This window comes from Lolium rigidum, chromosome 3 (genome assembly GCF_022539505.1).
Source record: "Lolium rigidum isolate FL_2022 chromosome 3, APGP_CSIRO_Lrig_0.1, whole genome shotgun sequence".
Taxonomy (NCBI): domain Eukaryota; kingdom Viridiplantae; phylum Streptophyta; class Magnoliopsida; order Poales; family Poaceae; genus Lolium; species Lolium rigidum.
This window is the reverse complement of record NC_061510.1, coordinates 50,374,246-50,398,702: the sequence shown is the minus strand read 5'-3', so window position 1 is coordinate 50,398,702 and position 24,457 is coordinate 50,374,246. Positions and strand designations below refer to the sequence as shown.

Below are 24,457 nucleotides of genomic sequence, written 5' to 3'. Positions count from 1 at the left end.
TACATGCTGACTTATTCCGTATGGTAGTATATTAGATATGGGTGTAACTACACTCAGGGGTAGGAAGTATTTATCATATATATATATATATATATATATATATATATATATATATATATATATATATATATATAGATTACTTCGGAAAACATACAAAAAGATTTGAGTATGAAGGTGTATATAAAAAAATTGAATAATGTCAATACAGAAAAAGACTAAAATGTCTAATCTGATGAGATCCAATATCAAATTGTGAGTTAAATAAAACTCAATTATAAATTGTGTTGTAAAGACGAGTACACTGAAGCAAAGACTTTCTGAATTTAATGCATCTTTCCCCGCAAAAAAAACAATTTAATGCATCTTTTATCAGTGAATTTCATCTTTGTCGGGTCAGAAACAAAAATTCAAAGATTTATTTTATTGATATTTTTTAGATAATGGGCGCTTTATTACTTATGAAAGCAATTACACCCAACCTCTGCATAGTTAAGATGTACACAGCCGTTTAATTAGTTTCAAAACTCTGAAGTGGTAGATAAAAAGGCGAATTACATATCAAAACATGAGCAACTATAAGACGCCTAAGTTGAAAATGGAGGCCCAATTCGTAGATTATGCTGCCACCAATGTAGGGAAAAAGTATCTCTCGCCGTGTCCTACAACCGTGTACAGACCTTCGTAAAGAGGTCACAATTCTCCATCTTCTGCAACACAAACCACGAACGGAGAGTAGCAATATATCTGTAGATAACTTGCAAGAGAGAACAATTCGTATCATTAAAAACTTTGTCATTTCTACACAGACATAGCGACCATATAATGAGAATCGCCCCCACTCTAATAAACATTATAAATATGTGATCGATACCATGAAGCCAATTACCAAAGGTATTGGCTACACTAGTCGGGGGATACAGATCAGAAGCTACTTGGATGCATGACCATATAGACCTGGCAAAGCAACATTAGAAGAATAAGTGCTTAATCGTCTCGTTGTGGTGACAGAAAACACATCGTGTACTCCCATATCAATTGTGTTTTACAAGATTATCTTTGGTTAGGATTACACCTCAACGCAAATACCAGCCAAAAATCTTAATTTTGAGGACTATTTTCGTCTTCTAAATTTTCTTGTTTTTATCAACTGGTATTTCAGGTTGGATAATTGCATTGTACAACGAACTTACAGAGAACTTTCCATTGAATTATAAGTTCCAACAAAATTCATCATGCCCTTCAGACAATTGAATGGATTCCAAACGTAGAAGTAAGGCATTCCATGCAAGAAGTCTCGGACCGATTAAATCCCGTCTAAACGTTACTGCCGAAGGTGAGGTTGCCATTACTAAAGCAATGGTATCACTTTTTGCGACGAACAATGTTGTATAACGCTGGATATTGTTCAGAGAGAAGCATATTCCTTAGCCATGTATCCTTCCAGAACCGTATCTGAAGAAAATTTCTTCGTTGCCATCCTTAATATTGAAAGTACCATATCTGAAGAAAATTTCTTCGTTGCCATTACGCCTGCCTAGAAATGCGAGTCTCCCGGTTTTCAATGGATGTGGGGTAACGTTTTCTCGCCAATGTACTCTCTTTTAACCATAGTCTGCCATACGCCATGTTCTGTTAGAAGCTTAAAGAGCCACTTACCTAACAAGGACGAATTCTTGACCTCATGGTCATGAACCCCTAGCCCACCCACATCTCTGAGTCGGCATACAATAGACCACTTGACCAGTCGACTTTTTTTTTCACTATCCCCTTGCCAAAAAAATCTCGATCTATAATAATCGAGCTTGTGTAACACACCTTTTGGCAAGATGAAGAAGGATATCATATACAACACCATGTTAGTGAGTACTTCATTAATGAGAACCAGTCTTCCTCTGAGGGATAGCATTTTACCTTTCCAACTACTAAGTCTCTTCTGGAGTCTTTCCTCGACTAGTTTCCACTCAGCTATAGTTAATCTCCGATAATAAATCGGGATGCCTAGATAGTTGATAGGAAACTGGCCCTGCCCACAGCCAAACAGTTCCGAATATTCGGCGACTGAGTTCGAGCTTCACCAATGCAGAACAGTTCGCTTTTATGGAAATTTATTTTGAGACCCGATAAATGCTCGAAAGCTGCCAATATTAGCTTTAAATTTCGAGCTTTTTCGATGTCATGTTCCATAAATAAGATACTATCATCCGCGTATTGAAGAATTGATAAACCCCATGAACAAGATGTGGGATCACACCTTCAATTTGGCCATCAGATTTAGCTCGTTCGATCAAGATAGCGAGCATATCAGTCACAATGTTGAAAAACAGTGGTGATAGAGGATTGCCCTAGCGTAGGCCTTTTCGTGTCTAAAAGAAGCGTCCCGTGTCATCATTGACACGAATCGCAACACTTCCTCCATACACAAAATTATTGATCAATGATTTTCACTCGGGTGAAAAACCTTTCATCATGAGTATCTGATGAAGAAAAAACCAATTAACTTTATCATAAGCCTTCTCGAAGTCATGTTTTTTTAATTACCTCATTCATCTTTTTGGTATGCAGCTCATGAACCGCCTCACGTAGAACTACAACCCCATCTAGGATATTACATCCTTGCATGAAAGCGGTTTGAGATGGCCTGACCACATGATCAGCACTGTATTCAGTCTAACGGTGGCCACTTTCGTGAAAATCTTGAAACTTACATTTAAGAGGCAGACGTGTCTATATTGTTAAATCCTTTCTGCCTCTTTAAATTTGGGTAGTAACAAGATAACCTCACCAAAATTTAGACAGAATAATTCTAGCTATCCAGCGTGTAAAACACTGAACATTTCTAGAAGATCCTCTTTAATGGTATCCCAGAAAGTCTGACAAAATTCAGCAAGGAAACCATCTGGACCCGGGGCTTTGTTATGTTCCATTTGGAAAACCTCTTTTTAACCTCCTCCTCCAAGTAAGGGGCCGTTAAAAGAGCATTCTCCTCTTGATACACTTGCGGTATATCTGCTATTTGGGACTCACCGAGAGAGAAGGAACTCTCTTCTGGAGAATCAAATAAGCTCTTGTAATAATTAGTAATGTAGGATTTGAGTTGTTCATGGCCTTCAATTAGACCCTCATCTTTTACTAGGGATTGAATATGCTTTTTTCCTCTGACGGTCATTGGCAATCCCATGAAAATATCTCGTATTTGAATCCCCCTCCAGAATAAATTGGGATTTAGAACGCTGGTACCATTTCAACTCTTCTTCCCGAAGAAGACCCGCTATTTGAGTATTAGATTGATTTTTCAAATCTAATTCAATGCTGGTAAGCGGTCTCGCTTCAGCAAGCGCTTCTTACTCATCAATGATAGTTGATAAGCGAAGCTTCTCCTTTTTAAGAATACCAGCTGTATGACTCGTCCATCCAGAAAGGTGTTTGCGAACTGCTTGCATCTTTTTATTCCACTGGCATATACTGGTTTTTCCCATACATTTTTAACCATATCGTGAAAACCTTCCCGTTGTAACCATCCAAGTTCAAACTTAAATGGTTTCTTAGACATCAGTCTTGTTAAACCGGTAGTTAAAAGTATAGGATCATGGTCTGACAGTTTTATTGATATCGAGTGTGTTGTTACTAAATACTTTACAAGGCATGTATAAATTGATGGACACAATCATTTGCATAAGTCAATATTTTAATCTTCTTAGTATTATTAGTATTATAATAAATCTGGCTATTCTTTTGTCTTTGAAGCTCCACGTCTAGCTTTGCTACAAATTAGTCCCTATTTTATTTTCAACTGATTTTTCACATAGTTTATTGAAATAAGAACCAGCTCAATATATTGAACTTCGAAAATACAATACACGCGCTACTTCCAATCACGCGTGGTCCTTGATTATGAAAAAAATAAGTGCCTACAAGCACTAATGATTGGTTCGTAACTAATTATTTTTCTTAGTTTTTTTGGTGTTTGTTTTTAGATTGCCATTACATTCTAGATCTTAGCACAATATGTTCTTCATCTTTTGAATATTGAACAATCCAGGCAACAGGTTATGTTGTCAAAGTCTTACTCCCACTACAGGAATGGGCCGAGGTGTCGATGGCCTGGCCCTACGCCGAGGGCCAAATGTTGGGGCGTCGGCACAGGCCGGCTAGGCCAGCCTAACAAAAAAAACCTGCGTACAGAAGCCCTCGGCGCATGCCGGGCTACGCCGACGGCTGCCTTTGGTGCCTCTATGGCCGTTGGCGTAGGCCTGAGCACGCAGCCCACCCCAGCCATGCCGTGATGGCCCTGAAACGGCGACAGGTCTATGCCGAGAGCTACCATCGGCATTGCCTACCCCCTTTTTTTTTCTTTTCCCTCTAGCTTCTCCCATCAAGTGACGTCACAGCCAAGGGCCCGTACGCCGAGGGGTAGATCGCCGTCGGCCTCTCGCGTCTATGCCAAGGGTCGTGTGGTCTCGCCAAGGGCAACATTTGCCGATGGTCTACGCCGACGGCAGCCCTCGGCATAGGATACGCCAACGTCCTCTCCTGTCTACGCCGAGGGCCCGTGGCCATCGGCACCTTGAGCGATTCCTGTAGTGTCCCTAATCCCTATGCTTTCAGAAACATGTGTATGTATCGTTATCCTCTCCGATGCAACTAAGCACGATTACATTCAGATTCAATTGGGCTTCTCTGCTGCTCAATTGTCTCCACGGCACAACGAGGATGTTGCGCAACCCAAATTCAGACTCATAGTTGTAGCTTGAACGCAAATTAACTTTTGACCTAGGTTTTCAATCATCAAAAAAGCTGCCAATATCGCTACTTCTAGTTTGTGAATCATTACCAAGCTGGAAGTATCACAACTGCTCTTAGTCCTGTATTAATAAACTTAATCATCAACTCCGGTGAAGCCGTACCCTCTTATGCAAACAGCGCTCGGGCCCCTCCTCCATAAAAACTTACTAGATGGACCTCGCGCTGCTTTTCTGCGCGCGTATTCGCTCTTGGCGTATTTTTTCCTTATCGTGCGCATAATGGATGGTAAAATCAAAAGGCAGAAAATCCAAATTTCCTTCATTTTTACGAACATCAATGGGCAGTAAAATGAACTTTGACAAAGGATTGCATTTTGGAAATAATCTGCTTTTCAGTTCCAATAAATTACATAGACCGAGCACATGGCCCATGGTTACAGATCATTGTGAAGGTAATACTGCAAGGATAACAAAACAGAAGGAAACAAAAACTTACTAAAAAATAATTGCTCTTTGGTCAAAGATACTGTGAAACATAAGGGAAATCATGATACACACATCTTACATACTTCCATAATCCCAATATGAAACACAAAATTCAAAGTATCAATTCGCTTGACAAAAATCTAAGCAAGAAATATCCTTATCCATCGAATAGATCCATCTTTTTTCCATTTTGAGTGCACATATCCTGATGGGCAAACCCCATATACCGCCATTCAAATTTGTGCTTAACTATGATAAACATGAACTAAAATCATGTCATGGACATAAGGTGCAAACTGTATAAATAGCATCTGACCAAGCATATATAATGTACATGAGACAACGAAGTACACAAATTCATATTAAGTTAGCCATAGGTAACACTACATGTTTCAAGTATGAAGGCCAAAACTACTTTATACAGCCACAAATAGTATATGTTCATTTATACAAATGCGGGGGGTTTAGAGCTCCTCCTTTGTCGTTACTGTCTATACTTCAGTAAACTTATGAGCTCCAATATTTCAAAGCAAAATTGAGAAACAAAATATCATCCGATCAGGACACTTAGTATATTCACGTTTGATCTAAATATATGATTCCAAATTTTTTTGTTAGGCTAGGTATTTACAGAAGTCCGAGCAGACAAATAAACTAAAGTAATGCATTGTACCATAAGTTCATTATTAGCAGTATAGTCTTTTAACGACACTCCATGTATAGCTTTCATAGTCAGCTACCATCTGACCTCAATCATCCTACCGCAAAATTTAAAACATTTTCGATCACTCTCAACAATTGTCAAATTAAAGATATACCAAAAATATTACTATCAAAATTTCTACTTGGTGTTATTTTTTAAAACTCTGACACTATCAACACCACAATATTTGTGAGCAGGTAAAGATTACTATGATATTACATTTGTAGGCATGAAACGGGCACAAATGAACATTCATTGGTGTGGCCGTTTGCTATGACTTAATGGGCTATCTTAATAAACATGGGTTTTGGGGTTGCCAAATGAACTCAATTGGAAAATTAATGCATCAATAACCACAAATCACAGAAGGGAGATCGGTAGATTACCTATAAAAATTGTCGAATAGACTACCAAAATCATTACCTTGCAGGTCATGATATGTCCTCCCTTGCCCTGCGTCTACCCAACTTTGCTCTGGCCTCTCCTTGTGATCCCCACCCCATACCAATACGGCAATAACACCTTAAAATCACATCACAATCAAATTTCTCATATATGTAAAAGTATATTTGTAGAAATGATACACGAAAGCAAAGAAACAGTACAACTTCAACATAATATGCGAGAAACCGAGGACGCCTAATAAAGATTGCAAGTTGTGGCATATAAAGAAAACAAAAGGCTGCAAGGGGAACTAAAAAGACCTGATCGATCAAGGTCAGAAGGAAGTTGCACCTCTAATATTTTGATGGCGCTTTTGGATATAAATATTTCACATGAGCACGAACAAGTAATTGAGTAGAACTATGACCATACGCATGACCACCACCCTATAACCGTAGGGATGCAACCAAACACATAGGCCATTAACAAAAGGTCAAACCAAGAGCTGGCATGGCATTAACGAAATGTGCAATAAAGAGCTAACATGCCATTACGAAATGTCTGCCATCCTCTATGAAAATAATTTAGGTTATGGAAATAACGGGTAATTACAAAGATGTAGAACTTCCAATGTATAGTAAGAAAGCCGCCTAGTTGGAGAATAGAATATAATGTTATAAATAAATGTTTTGTCGTGGAACAACATTCTAATTGGAAGATAGGTTTCTTGCTAGGCTTTATGCTCATATTGTCATAAATAAATGTTTTGTCGTGGAACCACATTCTAATTGGAAGATAGAACACCACAAATACCCTTACTACCAGGCACTAAACCTGTCAATCAAAGGGCCTATGGATATTCTTATTTTCGGGAACTTTCAATTTAGAAAATCATGGACAGCAGAAATAATTGCATGTCTGATTGGTGTTCCAGAAGCTACTTCTGGAGAGTGTAAGCTGATAGAGATGTTCCACTCGGCACTTCCTAAGCTATGGATGAGAAGTGGTTGTTTTGAGGAGGCCTTGCTAAAAACAATTGAATTTCTTCCTTGTAATCTCCTTGTCATGTAGATTATCCATCCAAAGCTCTGACTATTCATCTTTGGTCTCTAACCTAGATACAGATCTATATTCATAAGGAGAAAATCAATAACTCCGGTCTCAGGAAGCCATTGCAAAAAAGGTATAATTATTTTCGTGCCACTCTTGCAGAATATATGGAAGCTTCCAAAAAAAAGGCATCTGGAATCTGAATTGATACAAAAAAAAAACTCTCCAAATTTGCGTGAGCACATATGAATCCACTGAATCATCTCACAGCAAAGGTAGTTCAAAAAGTGGTCAGCAAAAAATGATATCAAGTACGAAGTCCATAGCATGGCAATGATGATCGAAAGAAAAATAGTATGACAATGGTGTGAAGAAGGCAGACATTCATCACTATCAATATTATGTTGTGATCTCATACCTAGTCAGCTCAGGAGTTGTAAACTCTGAGACAGGGCATGAACGCTTTGTCAATTCTAGAAAAGCCTACATTAGTTATGTGTCATGAGAACGGCTGCGCTCAGAAGAAAAAGGGCCACTCTAGATTCAAACCTAGGCATAATTTTCCATGTAGAACAGTTTATGTACATATTTATTGAAATGGATAGATAAAATTGAGTAGGATAATCTAAAATTGTCTTCCATAAAGGAAAATATAAAGCCTTGTACCTTACATTTTCGTTAATATTTGAGACCACTTTTCAGGTTCACCAACAATTCTGCATCACCATTAAGTGATGAGACCAGCAATATACTACAAATACAAAGTTAGAATTGTGTACATTTGGACATTTTATACATTAAACTACTTAGTGGTCACCTTAAGGATAGTTACTCAGAAAACATAAGAAGATACATTTATGTCTAGAGCTAACTGGCCATGCTAAAAATAGAGACCTATTTTTGGTTTTCAGAATTCACTAAATTTGGGATCTAGTGCATACCTAATATTGGATCCAATTTTAGCACAGACCTAACTATGCCCATAAATTCAGAGGTAAACATGGAACTTGTATGGTCAATCACGTATTAGTCACCTGGAAGAATAAGTAGCATCTATTGCAGTAATCGGTTGCCAAATGATGCAGAATAATCTCTGCACTACGATAAGTCACATGCTAGGTTACAAAATCAATACCTCCATCGCAAAAATATTACAAAAACTTGAGCATGGCCATGATCAACAAGATACCTGAGTAGTTAATATATTGGGTATGAAATCACATTGTACAACTCATCCGAGGAGCAAGCCATGAACAGAAAGACAGAATAATAATTGATTTAATCAAAGATTGACCACTCTATTCTTCCAGTATGCAAATCCTTGAGGCTTAGTGATGGTGGTGGGAGCATATTATACAAAATTAATACCAGATTGTTTTCATTAACGATAGATCCATAAATTATAAATCAATCGACCGACGCTGGACGTCAACGAGGACGTTACAGTCAAAAAATTATAAATCAATGTTGTAGTTTTCACAAGGCATATTCTCCCGGAGCACTAAAATATTTTCTCATAATAGTAAATTAGCAAGTGGTGTGGGATCACAACAAACGTGCTAAATTTGCAAAAGGGCTCGAGTTCACTTGGCATGTTGTCTGATGAAAATGGGCAGTTGACAAACATACATTCATCAAAAAGAAAGGAAAACAGATGAACTACAACGCTATTGTTAGTGACTTAGTGAGGTGACTGCGTCGCCGGTGATGTGAGAAGAGTAGTCATCAAGCGATGGATTGCTCCTAGCCGTTGTCCTTGGCCACGGTCTCCTTGACGGCGTGGCCAGCTTGAGGATGATGAGGCCGAAGCCTCCCTCCTTCCTCTTGTACATATTTTCACCTCCCATGTAGTTCGAAGTTTAGTTAACTTCGGTTGAGTTGAAGGTTGCAACCAATCAGTTACGTCACAAGAACTGTTACATGGAGGAAAGCAAATGCAAGTGCAGGTATCATGCTGTGAAACTACGCACCTGTCTGCTTGTTCCTGAAGGCGTAAAAACCGTGGTCAACGTCCTCGAACTGCTCCAGCGCCTTGTCCACCGTTAGTGGCGCCATCTCAAACACCTTGGTAAGCACCACCTGAAGACAACCAACCAATGCCATCCATCATCCTCACATCCATCAGTCCATCAATCTCGTCACTCTTGTCAAATATACAACAATATGAGATTCTTGGGAAATACTCTTGCATAGACTGAATGTTAAAATGTGTATAATTGACAGTTGTAACACTCCATTCCTGAGAGGATGCATCCACATTATACAACAAAATGATGCTCGGCTAGAGGTGAATGTTAAAATTCTTTACGCATCAAACATGCTGAACAAAACGTGTATAGTTAACTGGGGTAGCTCCTAACAATCCATTCCTGAGAAGAGAAGGAGATCGGTGGATTACCTTGAAAAGCACGGTCTCCTCGTCCTCGGTGCCGATGACCTTCACCAGGTCCTTCTCATCATCCTCCAGACCTCCACTAACTCCTCCATCAGAGTCGGAGAACGCCGCCGCCCCATCTGCGGCATGCCACTTGTTGGTCCCTTTGAGATGCCGCATGTCCGTCTCCTTCTCCTTGATCTTCCTGACTGTGACGTGGATGATGGCGTATCTGGACTCCTCCTCGTCCTCGGCGCGCACCACGCTGTGGCGCCTGGTAGCGTGATCTCGCAGCGGGATGCCTTGGGGCCCTCCCCAGGTCCCCTCCACGGGCCGAGAGGCACACGTCCACCTCGTGAACCAGGTGGCTGTGCTTCACGTGAATACCTCTCCCTACGTAGATGTGTGTGGAGGAAGAAATTAGGCCAACCTCACCGCAGCTAGGGTTCTCCACGGAGGCTCCAACAGGGGCAGAAGGTCGAGGCGACGAAGATTTGGTAGAGGAAGGTGAAGGGGATCCAGGACGGTGATCGGCGCCGCTGATTAGAGGTGGAGGCGCCTGCAATCGGATATGGTGGCAGGAATTTCGGGAGGGGGAGAGAAAGGTCGGCAGCCGGGAGAGGACGAAGAGGACTGGGGAGTGGGGAAGAGTCGTGTACTCGTTTGATCGTGTGCCCACCAGAACGACAAAGCGGTCAAGCAACGCAACCTTCCCAGCATGTGGGGCCCGCGAAAGGGACCTGCCGATCAACCACAGGCGCTCCCAAGGCTGGGTGGGAGCTTAGAGCTCTTTTGCTAATTTGTATTGTGTACATATAGTAAACATCAACATCAGATCAATACTGACGCTACTGCTTCACTTATCGATCAATCACTGATCACCCTCCGAGTTCTCCATGTCGTGATCAAATGATCGATCCATGGCTTCGCCTCCGCGTCAAATGAAACATTATGCATTCGTGCCTAATAAAACTTCGCACCCGCAAATGAAACATCGCGTCGAATGAAACGCTGCGCCCAAGAGTCTGACGCCATCCTAAGGAAGATTTTGCTCATCCTCGAGAATTTTTGGCAAAAAGGACCACCTCTACGAGTGAATTGTTAAAAAGGATCACCTCTGAGTGAAATTGCCAAAAAAGACCACCTGCGTCGTGGTGGCAAGCTCCACCAAACGACACGTGGCACCTGCCGTCACGGCGCAGATGGTTTTTTTTTGTCAATTTCACTCGGAGGTGGTCTTTTTTGACAATTCACTCGTGGATGTGGTCCTTTTTTTGCCAAAATTTCCATCCTCGAGTCCCCCACATACCTCGCATGGGATGTGCGGCCAGCCCCGTCCGCCTTCTGTCCTGTGATCATGGACCTACAGTTTCACCGATGTTTCCTTCTCCTCCACCACCCCTTCTTGGCATCCTCAACGATGTCTTACCCCACCCTTCCGCATCCATGGTCCGTTGGATTGTACACTCGGAAGTCATCCAACTTGTCGTGCAAATCCTTCCTCCCTTCTCCAGGCCGATGGCGAGTAAGGAAGAGCCGCACCGACCACCATCCGGCCATGGATGGCAGAGCACGCCCTGCGATACAGCGCCTCGAGGCTTATGCCGCCAGAGAAGGCAGAGTCGACCTCGTGGGCGCGAGGGAACAGAGACGCCCAAACCTCCCCCGCCTCTCCTATATCTCCTGCTCTTGCTCCGCAAGCAGGCTAACAACATCTGCCAATGCGCGTTCACACTCCAAAGCGGTGAGGCTGAATAATGTTTGAGTGCGCGAGTAGGTATTGAGAAAGTGAGGAAGTACGAACAGATCGGGCAACCATGGATAAAGGGAGCTGCTACATCGAGGTCGACCTCGATTCCTGGTAAAACGAGGTCAGTCCGACCAGGTGGGCTTTCCTTTTCTGGACCAGCGTGGGGACCACGCACTTTCCTTTTTTTGGCCCACCGTGGGGACCCCCCGGCGGCATACGAGCATCTCCCCCCGCAACTCCCACGTGAACGCCACTTTTTTTGGGGACCGCACCATAAAGCTACATCGGATCCCATCTTCTTCCCTGCTACATGTGCGTTGGATCCCCATCTTCTTCTTCACCACGCCAAGAACGAGGGATGAACCGGGGAAGAACGAGTCACATCCAGATTCTTGAGAAAAAAACTCCTCTCCTCTCGTCCGAGTTCACGCCACCGGTCAATCTGCTACATCGATTCAATCAGCTTGACCGTGAGATCTGCTACATTGAGGAACAGATCTGCTACATACACATAGTTTCGGACACTGCTAGTTTCGGATCCGCTACATACATATAGGGAGAAAATCTGCTACATTGAGGGAGGGATCTGCTACATCTGACGACTTGCAGGTCCAGGGGAATCACCTCCAGCACCCCCCTCCCCCCTGCTACATCGTCTATCCCTCTGCAAAAATTCAGTTGACTGGAGGTACTATCTTAACCAGATTCTGTTACATGAACCTTTCCCTTTGCTACATCTAGTGAAAAATATAGTTGCCCCTTGTGGTTCATAGGAACAGACTACATCTAGTGATTCTGTTACATGAACCTTTCCCTTTACTACATCTAGTGAAAAATATGGCATCATCAAGTCTTTAAACAGCTATAGCTGCCACTAATGTATGTTACATGCACTTGGTAGCTGACCTATCTACTGCCTTCAGACAAAAGTAGTTGCCACTAATGTAACTATAGTTACATGCCCCACGTTTTCATGTGCCAGAAAAAATAAATTACTGCTATGTTTACATGTGCCACTAATGTAACTATAGGACAAACAAAAAGTAACAAGTTTTAAGAAAAAGAGCATAGGACACAAAAAAGATAGCATGTTAGAACACAGGATATAACACACAGAAAAAAGATGGAACACACAAAAGTAGATAGCATGTAGATAGCATGTAGAACACACAAAAGGGTAGGACAAACCATGTAGAACACACAAAGAAAAAAGCATGTAACTGGTAGACACAAAGTTAGGGCAGAGCTACATGAGAGAACACTACACTGCACCTCTACATGCTAATACTGGTTATCAGTTCATACTGGTTTCCCATTAGTAAAGGTAGTACTGCATCTCATTTGGCCATACTGGTTGCCATGACAGTCACATGATCTTTCCCCCTGGTTTTGCCTTGGGTTTCTGCGGAAGATATTTACAACTTGCACCTGTAAAAGACAAAAAGGGAGAATGTTATTTAACTGAAGATTGTAAAAAACAGATGTAAAATTACTTTAGAAAAAATGTTGTGCAACCAAGAAATCTTAATGATTCATGTCATTGATTCCATGCAGATATTTGTTTTTGAAGAAGAATGCCAAGGGCTCGCGGATTTGAATACTTGGTTTGGTGGCATTGATCTCAATGCAACTCCCGAAGCTAGTACATCAAGCGATCAACATCGTTGGGCAGCCGCCGGAAGTCGGAGGCCATCGTGTCGATCCCCAAGGAGATGAAGCGAGGTCCTTCAAACAATGATCGGCAAGCTGATTCGCGTGCACGGATCTGGTGTTACACTTTCCGGTGAGGAAAGCGATGGTGAAGGCTGAGGTTGAGTCAACGCTCGAAGGATATGTTCCAAAGGTTCCATTTGTTGGCATGATGTTTGACACACCCGAACTAGCTTTGCGAGCACTACAACGGATATGCTCACCACATTGGTTTTCGGTGAAGATAGAATCATCTAGGAGATGTGCTAAAGATGGTCAGCTAGATAAATATGTTTATGTACGCAACAAATGCGGGAAGCCTAGAGAAGAAGAAGCGGTCCGAGTTAAGCAAAGAAACCGTAAGCTAAGCTGTGCTGACCGACTGCAAAGCAAAGCTTCGAGTAAAACGCGATGGTGCTAGATGGAAAGTTACTCAGTTTGTCGAGGTTCATACACATGAGGTGATTGACAAGTTTGCGCTTAAGAAGTACTTGAGATCACACAACAAGATCCCTACGAAGAGAAAAAGTTCATTGACTTGTTGCATGAAGTCAACCTTTCTTCGGGAAGAATCATGGAAATCATGGGGGAGCTATATGGGAGCAAGCGGAATGTCCCATACAACGGCAAAACAGGTTAGTAACTACACTGCAAAACTAGGGAACTATGACGGGATTAAAGATATCCCGGAGGCTGCTAGAGTACTTTGAAGAAATCAAGAAAGATGATCCCAGATTTTTCTACGAGGTTCAAGCTAGATGCGAGAAAATAAAGTGGAGAACCTGTTACGGGTGGATAGCAAAGCAAGAGATGTGTACCCCTGTACAATGATTGTATTTCTTTTGATACAACATTCATGACAAACCGAGTACGACATGCCATGTGCTCCTTTCATTGGAATAAATAGATATGGTCAATCCATCCGGCTTGGTTGTGGTTTTGTGAGGAATGAATCTTCCGTGAACTTTGTGTGGTTGTTTCGAGCGGTTTTTAGAGGCAATGGATGGGCTACATCCATTGAACATCATTACGGATCAAGATGCGGGTATCGAAGCTGCTATCCTCATGGTGTTCATTGGCATCATACACGGGTTACTGCAGGTGGCATATAATGCAAAAAGTACAGGAAAAACTTGGTACTTTTGTTGCTCGAGAGAAGACTTGCGTTTAGAGTTCAATGATGTGATTGACTACGAGCATGACACCGGAAGAGTTTGAACAGCGGTGGGCAAATATGGTGGAAACGCATGGGGTTGCGGATAACACACATTTCCTTGACCTCTATGATTTGCGTGAGTATTTTGTGCCGGCATATTTCCGCCACCGGTTTTTCCCGTTCCTTCAAACTACATCTAGAAGTGAAGGGTTTAATGCTTGTTCTTAAGCGGTATGTTCATCCACATGATAGCCTTGTTCGTTTCTTCAAGCGGTACATGAAACTACGAGGAAAGAATTGATGTAACGAGAAGATGCTCATGAGTTTGATGGTGATGAGAAGACGGTCGAGGCTTTGGGGGACTTTCCCATGGAGAAGCGGATCCTTCGGACATACACCCTGCCCATCTACCACCGCTTTCGGCTTGAGCTTCGCAAGATTACATCCTACAATGTTCGTGACATTGGTGTTACTTGAACAAGGGAGCATTCATGAGGTTTTCCCAATACAAGGATCCGTGCGCGGGTACGGTAGGAGGAGTTATCGTGTCGATGCTGATGTAGCTAATGGAATCTACAATTGTGAATGTTGCAAAATTAACGGGGATGGTATCCTGTGCTGCCATGCAATGAAAGTTATGTCACATCTAGGGATGGTTACAAAATACCCGAGCACTACATCCTACCCGGGTGGTGTCTACCCCCTCCGACATAGTTGCACCGCGGGATGAGAGGCAAGAAAGGCCTGTTGGCCGAAGCTATCTAGAAAAGATATGAGATTGCTTAGATATGGTAACCTCTGCGAGTGATTTTGCTAAGCTTGCTTGTTGGTTTAGCGGCCTCGGAGAAAACTAATGAAATAGCTGAACGGCACATGAGAGCAATGGAGAAAGAGATGGCAGATTTGAAAAAGGCAAATGCTGATGCACTCAAAAAAAGGAAGAGCGCCAAGCATGCAGTAAACACCAACACTGCTAATGATTCACAGGAAAGTGTACCTATGGAAGAAGATGCTGCTACTGTGGAGAATCGGAAAGCTAGGAACCCACCAATGTCAGCGACAAAAGGGCGCCCAGGTTCAAAAAGAAAGGAAGGTGGTCTACGATTCTAGAAACCAAAACAAGGTCTCTGTGGTGTGTGCAAGCAACCGAGTCACGATGCTCGTACGTGCGAGGTGCGACTAGCAAACCCAGAGAAGTACAGTTTGTTGGGCCTTTTTCATTGATTTGAAAAAAAAAGAAGGAAAAAATATAAGAAGTGAAGGTCATTGTGTTTGATTTAAAAATTATGTGGCTCATGTTACCTTGTCGAACAAATTTGTACGAGACTTTTTTGCGAATATTTAAATGATTTTTGAGACGAGTATGTTTTACGATGCGAAAAAATGTATCTTATGATTGACAACTTATACTTTATTGCATTTGCTGAATTCTTTTCGATATAGTAATAATAAAGTAACTATGTAAAGTCGGTATTGAAACATATGTAACATTTAAAAAATGAAAAAAAGAAGAAGAGCATGGTTAGAGATATGAATTACCACTTGACACATTTGCTAGACAAATAGCTGCCAATTTGCTTTCTTCGTGAAACGTAACCATTTATCTGTGTACAACTTCACGATGTTTGGAATGTCTTTTCGCGAGTACGTTGCTTTGGTGTCCTGCTTGGGCATGCTTCAAGATTCTTCGGTGTGAAAAAACCACGGTCATACACGGGAGATGAAACACGAGATAGTGTGAAGTTAAAAAAGTGAAGTTACATTGTTCGATCGGATCTGTTAGAAAAACAGCAGAAATGAAAAACCTATAGTAAAAAGTGAAGTTACATTGTTCCAAAAAAAAAATATAAAAAAATGCGTTATACACTTGAATTTAAAGAGAATTATGAAGCTTACCCATTGTTTTGGCGCGGGCTATCAATTATCTCTATAGGCCGGTCCATGATCTTTATCTTTGAGTTGGAGTACTTGTACGGTCCGAGTTAGTCTTTATGCCGAGCAATTAGCAAGTGGCAAGCGTGCATGTTTGCGGCTCGGAATTGTTTCCTAGTGAATCATATATCTCGAACCTGCGAGCTTTGATGTTCGGGTTAACAAGCCGATAATGGCTCTGATGCATCCTTTGGTGTTCCAGGAAAAGCTTGAAGTGTAGGGAAACAAATCTGTAATGTAACAAAAAATATAGATGTGGAATTGTGATGAGGAATCAGAAAAGATAGAAAAACATTCTAGTAATAAAAATGTTTGATCAGGAAAAATGATTAGTAATTAAAAAATCAGGTTAGCACTTACAATGTCTTTGTGATCCAATCTGTTTGATGGATCATTTTCGAAACATCGGGTTACTTCCTTGAGATTATCACGTCCCTCAATAAGGTATGATTTGTTTGAACGAGATAAAAAGTAAAAACCAATTACTATTGACTTGACAAAAAACGAAAGAACAATTAGATGCACATGTGTTCCACTAATTTCAAGTTCTATACGATTATCCAAAAGAAAAGAAAGAGTACAAATTGGACATAACTTACGGCTATACGCGAGAGGCATAATGACCTTTTTGGGGTTTTGATTTTCCCTTTTGATGATGTTGATTCCAATTTCTGCAACGGTGTTGTACAACTTGTTCCTTGGCCTAACGTGATTCAGCAAGGTCACCGAGACTAACATATATATCATCCGGGTCTATAAGCGTTTCCTTGTTGAAAGGGTCCCTTGGTGCATGTTTCCATCCATGCTTTGGCGGACCATGCTTGTACACCTCGTCAACGGACTTGTTGACATAAAATGTTCTACTAGTTTGTGAGTTGACAAAAGGCGATTTCGCATCTTGTCTGGCTTGGAAATCCTCTTTTCATACTCATGAGCCATCGGTGTAATGCTAGATGTCTGGTTGTTTCGATTTTGGATTCATGCGATCTTGAGCTACCTCTTCCTTCCTAGCTTCGGTTCCATCAAGATTGTTACGTTCGTTTGCAGTTCCTTCGCCTAGGTCATTGACATCTGGAGGAGTGTCGAGATCAAATAGTGGAGGATCTGCAGCCCGTCTGATTGCTTCTTCCCTTATTTTTGATTCAGAGCTTTCGAAGTCAAGCTTTCTATTCATAGGATCATGTGCAGCGGATCGGGGCACATCTGTCGTCAATGTCCTTGGTCCTGAATTTTCCTTCTCTGATTTGATAGCTGCAGCAACTTGTGACCTAGTACTGCACTGCGCGAATTGCTCTTGCTTGGGCTGCCTCCCGATTCGGTTGCATTTTTCCTTGGTGTTGTTCCTATTCCATCCTTCATAGGACTTGTTTTTGAGCTCTTGGCGCACAGCAGACCTAGTTCGGTACCTTCCTGGTGATGTTACATTGGTTTCCTCAACTTTGGTTCTCTTGTCTTTTTTGTCAACAAACCTTACATCTTTCCTTTTCTTTGGTATGATTTTAGGCTCCATTTGAGCAAGAATTTGTTGGCACTCGGGCACGAGAATAGCATCATGCACGGTTTCCGGCCCATCCATTGAAGGTTCCATTCGTGGTATGTTCTTCATTAGCTGAACCCTATCTAGAATAGGTGTGCCGATATCAATGAACTCGGGTTCTTCGAACAAAGGAAATTCAGGCTCTTTGTGTATCTCGGTGCCAACATACTTCAAGAACTCCATCCTCCTATTTTCTTCTAGTTTGGATTCCGATTCTTCACTGCAACTGCTGTCATCTGCTAACTTGTTTGTTGTCTGTACCACATGTTCCTTCTGTGATGAGGTCATGTTTGCGTTGCGATCGCCGCGGCAAAATTGATGCATGTAGTTTACGGTTCAACTTCTTCTTCATTGTTTTCAAGTTGGTCAATATCATCCTCTCGCTCTGTTACATCTTTTCCTCTTCGGATCCCTCATCAAAGCCGCTATGTGCTCGGTTTTTGTCTTGTCAATGTGAGTAAACTTGAGGGTGTTGGTTGTGACATTATCGGTATCCGCCAATGTAACCTCTGCATCTTCAAGAACTTTATTTTCTTTGTCACCAACGAGTGGAATAACATTTCCACATTCCTTCTCCACTCTTGTAACTTCAGCTTGTTCTTCAAGTTTTCCATGATCACTAAGCTGATTATCAAATGGGGCGATACTTTTTCGGTGGGAAGAGCATGTTTCGTGGTGTCTTTGGTCCTCCGTGGGCAACACTTGCATTCTTTTGTGCTTGATATTTCGTGTTGACCATAACTACATGCTCCTCATCCTTTTGAAGATTCTTCGTATCAAGCGAAGTTTCATCTTCTTTTTCCAAGCTCGCGTGTTCAACGACAAGCATTTTGGTTTTGGCAACGAGCTTGCGGGAGCGAGATTAGACTCTTTCTTCTCGACTCTGGAATTGCTATGATTGCACCGAGTTGAAGGATGTTGGGCGGCATGCGTGTTACCATCCAACTTTGATTCTCCTTGTACATTCTCTTTCTTGGTAGTATTGCTTGGTCTTGCTTCAGACTACATCTGCCGTTATTTTACTTGAATCCTTGGTTTCCACTTGAGAATGAATCGTACCAACATCCTCATGATTAGGACCTTGCAACTCTGTGTCTTTGTGTACCTTTGGTTTCCTTGGAGCAGCTCTCTTGCTTTTTTTTGGAGTTGGGTAATATTGATTTACGTGGCATAGAATTGTGGTTCCTTGATGTCGTTGGGTCAGTTCGACTCGTGGCTAGGTTCCTAACTAGCATCTGCAAGGAAGCTTCAAAACCATGGCAAGCATACTCAACTGCTTCTGTAAATCTCCTTTTGTCCTACAAAAGAAGATAATTGGAAAGAAATGAGATGTAGTGTAGGAGAAGAAAAATTAAAATTGTTTTTCCAAAAAAAGGATGTAATGATAGTGGTCAGCATTTAAAATGTGCAAAAGCATAGAAACAAAAACGATTGCACGACTTACTTCCTGTGTAACGTTTTGTGGAGCATTCTTTTCAATGAACTTGGTTATTTTGCGAGGGTACGAGAATAGAATGCTTTGTGACATCTGAACATATTCATCTTCTTCGATTGCCCATTGTCATTAGCGGTATTGTTGTTTTCATACCCCTGTGCTTGGTGCATCGGATGGGCCGCTTGTTATGCTTTTTGCAACTTCGGAATCCGACATGGAACCATCATTACCACGGCTTTCATTCATCTCCGGATCGGATGCAACATTCACATTCTCATTATCACTTCCATCTGTTATTGTCGTGTCATCCGATGCATCTTGTACTTCTGAGAATTCTTGCTTTAGCTGCAATTATATTGAGAAAAAACATAAGGATATAAAAATAAGGTTGTTTCTAAAAAAGACATGAGTGTGAAATGCAATGTAACATTTCGGAAGTAATGGAGTTTATGAAAAAACAAACACCAAAAGCACCTAAAATGAAGAGGGAAAAAACTCACCGGTAATGCACCGAATGAGCCATTTTCTTTCATGTCTTGCTTTATAGCTTTTCTAACCATTTCATTTGTCCATACTGACACTCTAGTACCTTCAGGGTTTACATCCAAATCCCGCAACTGTAATGAGTCAAGATATTTTACCTGTCATAAAAAAAAGAGAAGAAAAAGAAGACCATGGATGTAAGTAAAAAGCGTTTCCTTTGTAGAATCATGTTGAGAAGAGACGATGCCATGGGTAAAAGTTATATTTAAAAAACATATGAATAAATTGGAGAAGGAAGAGGTACCATGAGGTACGACATGCATGGACTGACTTGTTCCTTGTACGCATCTACACTCAATGATTTACAAAGGATCATTATAACAAACTTGCACATGTTGAGCCGCTTTGCTTCTTTAATATTTACCAATGAAGGATATACTCTCGGGTGACGCGGATTCCGAGTTGTTGGAGCCGAAGCAGAGCACATTGCAAAAGTTATGAAAAGCCTCGAAATTTACGTTAGCGAGGTCTCATTGCGGTGAGCTTTGTTTCTAATGAGGTAAGGGTCGAGCTGTTTCCTCCCGATAAGCGATAGTTGCTCCTTCATGAAAGCGATTTGCGTCTCGATCTCGAGCAAAAATGACATCAATATCTCCAAATGGAACACCGATAACTTGTTGAACGGACTCTTCGTCACATTGGTATTGCGCCATGTCCGGGAACACTAATGTGCAAGGCGACTGGATCAAAGCTTTCCATTAGAAGCTGGCACAGATCGGGATGCAACTTAGAACACTTAATATCCAACGGACCGCCATAGTCATTGCTCCTTATCAACAAGCTTGTTGTTCCTCTGTAATGTTTGGGTATAACTCGACCATCCTCATAGGTGAAGCCCTACGAAACAATTTCTTACTTTTTGTCTACATAACAAAGCAAAAGAAGTAGTTGAAAACAATCGAGAGGATGTATTTTTCACTATGACGATTCTGAGAAAATACAAATGAAAAAAGAGCAAAAAAGCACTAGACTAGGATGTTACAAAAAGTGACTAACCATATTATCTTGGTGCTTGTTCATTACCAGCCCACTGGAGATTCTTGTTTTACACATTGAATGCCTGGTCTAGCTTCATGCACATTTTCCTCTTGCTTGGCATGGAATTGGACTGGTGACATGGAATGCTTCGAGTGTAAGCTTATGGCGCATCCGGTTGTACTTTGAATATCTTACGACGGACTTGTTTTTTTTGTTACTACTAGATCTTGTCATTGTACACTGTAACAAAAAATCTGCATTAAAGAAGAAGTTACAATTTATTTGAAAAATGTAACTCTGCATAAGACATTTCCCCATGAAAAAAAGTGAACCCTTAAAATTTCAGAGTAATAGAAATTGAGATGGAATACATTACAGAAAAGAGTTATATACTCTCTCTAAAAAGAAACGAACAATCCACACATATATATTAAAAATTACAGACCATAAAATGTCGTTCATAGGAACTAATACAAAAATGAGAATGAAGGTTCAACATAATAAAAAAGTACTTATTACATTTCCATGTTCAGAAGTACATTGCAGCATAGGTAAAAAAACACAGGTGGAAATGTGACAAACATAGATTTGGGAACATCCTCCCAAAAATCTAGTTATGAAATTCCAAAAAAAAAAAAAAATCACTCGAAGCCTCTCCCCCCACGGTACAGCCTGATCGTATTTCCTTCCCTAGATGGACTAGACAACACGTTCCCATGCATCATCAATTGAAGCCCTGAAATATATTGGCATGAAAGACGCGTCAAGGGCAGCAATCCTTTTGTTGACATATGCTACTCGATAGAACTTGATCATCATGTGTCCACCCACGTAGAAGTGATGGATAGATGTGTAATGAGCTTCAAATGTGGTCCTATACTTCATGTACATTGTTCCATCTTGGTCAACAGCAAACTTGTGGTTTGGGAGGTTGGCAACTCGTATGGCATACGGGAAATCCCTAGGGCGTCCGAAATACTTGATTTCCACTGCGAGCGAGAGAATGCGAAGGGCCTTCTTGTACACCAAGGATGTCCATTGTGGTGGCGGACAACGTGGGGTAGTAATGCAAGTCCATGTCTTCGATTGGAGTACCAAACCCTCTAGGGTAGTGCATAATAGAATTGCCTTCATGGCATGCAAGGAAATGCTCAACGAGTGCATGAGTAAACATCGTCTTCATCATAAGGTAACATGCTTGATGGTTTCGAGGTTGATGCATTTGATCAACGTGTCATTAAACTTGAAGGTGCCCCTTGTGTAATCTAGGTTTAGTGCATCAAGCTGGGTTTGTGCACCTAACAATCGGTTGAGCATGCCGTGTGCTTGTTTACGACATAATTGATAGGAGCGAGTAGTCAAAGCTTTGACTGTGTGGAGTGCATGGAAAATTGCCTCGGGTGATGAAGAGAAACGGACACAAACCAAGAGGACACCAATTACTTGGGCCAGGCTGCGGACTAAGGTAATCCATAACTAAACGAGAAACCATGGGGTTCCTAGATTCTTCGTTGTTGTCCATAGCTCTATTTTCTGTCTAAGAAAATTAGTTAGTTTTCTTGTGAAAAAACAAAAAACAACTAATCTGAATATACAGAAGGAAAAAAAGATAGCTCAAAATCTATTATTGCATATAGCATATATGTAAGCTGCATGTTCCATTTTGTGTCCTACACATTATGATGTTACATGCACCAAAAAAACTCAAGCGTAGAAAAAGAGATGGTAGAGAGTCGGAGCTACAAGGTCGACGTGATGCAATAAACACTGCATGTAAAGATGATAAAAATCTATAGTTACCTTACATGTCACTAAAAGCAGCCAAAAAAAGAAATTTAAGTAAAAAGATATCTCATGTAACATACTACGTCGAGGTCTGGAAGTAATATACTGACCAGATTCAGTTACATGCACCTAGCAAAAAAAAAAAAATAGAAAAAATCCCTTTCCCCCATATCTGTAGCTGCTGTACATGATTCAGTAATATACTGACCAGATTCAGTTACATGCATCTTAGCAAAAAAATATGTTACAAGCACTTACACAGCTACAGCTGCTGGCAACGAACACAAACATATCATTTTCCGGTTACATGCCCCCCAGGTATAGCTATCATGTGACATGCAGTAATGCAGATACTTATATCATGGTTTGTGTGACCTAGTTACATGGTTTGTGGACCATGTGCTACATGCTTTATGCCACCTGAAAACAAGCTGATAACCATTTTTTCGGGGACTAAAACTAGACTTAGCATTTGATTTTGATAACCATGTGCTACACTTGTTACATTTTCATTCCCACATACATAGCACTTGCATGCAAAAAACATGGGTGCATGTAACCACTACATATGAAAAAATATCAATACAAATTAGGATGTAACACTGTTTGCATAAAAAAAAGGATCCACACACATCGGCTATGAGCTTGACCATGGATATGTTGCTACAACTAAAATCAGCGAGTTGCGGAGGGAGATCCTCGAAAAATAACTTAGATCCGTGAATGCTTCAACGAGATCCTAACATATGCTGAACGAAAATCACCATCAAACTTACCGAGAAACAGCTCGGGCGCCAAAGTAGATGTAGCGACAAAACAGAGCAAAGCCGAAAAATCCCCCGAATCCTGCCGGATCATACGAAGGATGTAACCACGAGAGACAAACCCGGATGCGGGGTGCTTGCGCTCGAGGGAGGAGAGGGCGCAAACCATACCTCACCGTCGACGAGCGATGAAGACCTTCCCCCGCCGAGCGGACGGAAATGCGGATCCGACGACGAAATCAGCCGCCAGCCGACATGGTGTACACCCGCCGCGGCCAGGATCTCCTACTCTGCGGCGAGAATCGCGGGGGAGCGGCGGCGATTTGGCCGGCGATTTGGCGAAGCTCCGGGAGAGATTTGGGCGAAGAGCGGAGGCGAAATGGATGAAGCCGACGGCACGAGTCCCGAAATTTGAACCGCCTGGGAAATTACTACGCGCACCAAAAAAAAACAGCGGACGTTACGACCAGGTGGTGGCCCCCCGCGCGGGACGGCGCGCGATCGTCCGATCTCATCCAACGGCGCGGACGCGTGACCTCGGCGTAGGACCAGAACGAAGTCGACTAAGAGATAGAATTTGCGATGGATAAATCGTGTGCAATATTTTTTGATCCAAGAAGCAAGGGGAGCACCATGGGGCGTCATGTCCCGTACAGCAGCCGGCAGGGCGTGATCGCCACCAACTCATCCAACACCCGCGCCGCCGACAAATAAACGCTAGCACTAACCCGTCGCCTCTTGGTCTACCTCAGATGCAGCACCAGTGTCTCCGCCGTTAACACAATTTTCCGGCAGCGCCGTCAGTCCCGACTTCCTCGCCAGTCGCCTCCGCCGCCCGCACCTCTTCGTCTAAATCCCACAGCACTGGCGGTGGCTAGATCGCCTTGTTGAGTTGATGCAAGCACACGGACTCTTCAGCCAGGTTACTTTATCTTGCGTGGGATCAGCTACCGTCGTCCACCGCCGTCGTGCAGTAATAAAGGCCGTTTGGAGTTGGTGGGTATACGCGCCGGGAAGCTCTTGCTGTCGTGGCCACGTGGCCTGGGCAGAGGAGATCCAAGGATTGCATCTGGATACAAGAGGTAGCGCTGGTGGGTTGCTTTATAAGAGCATCTCCAGCAGACGCTGCAAAAATCGGCACGCTATACC

General features: G+C 42.0%; 1 pseudogene; it reads right to left on the bottom strand.

Annotated features, from left to right (window-relative positions):
* Positions 1–5,183: 5,183 nt before the first annotated feature.
* LOC124694812 lies at positions 5,184–13,182 on the bottom strand (annotated as a pseudogene).
* Between the last annotated feature and the right edge of the window lie 11,275 nt (positions 13,183–24,457).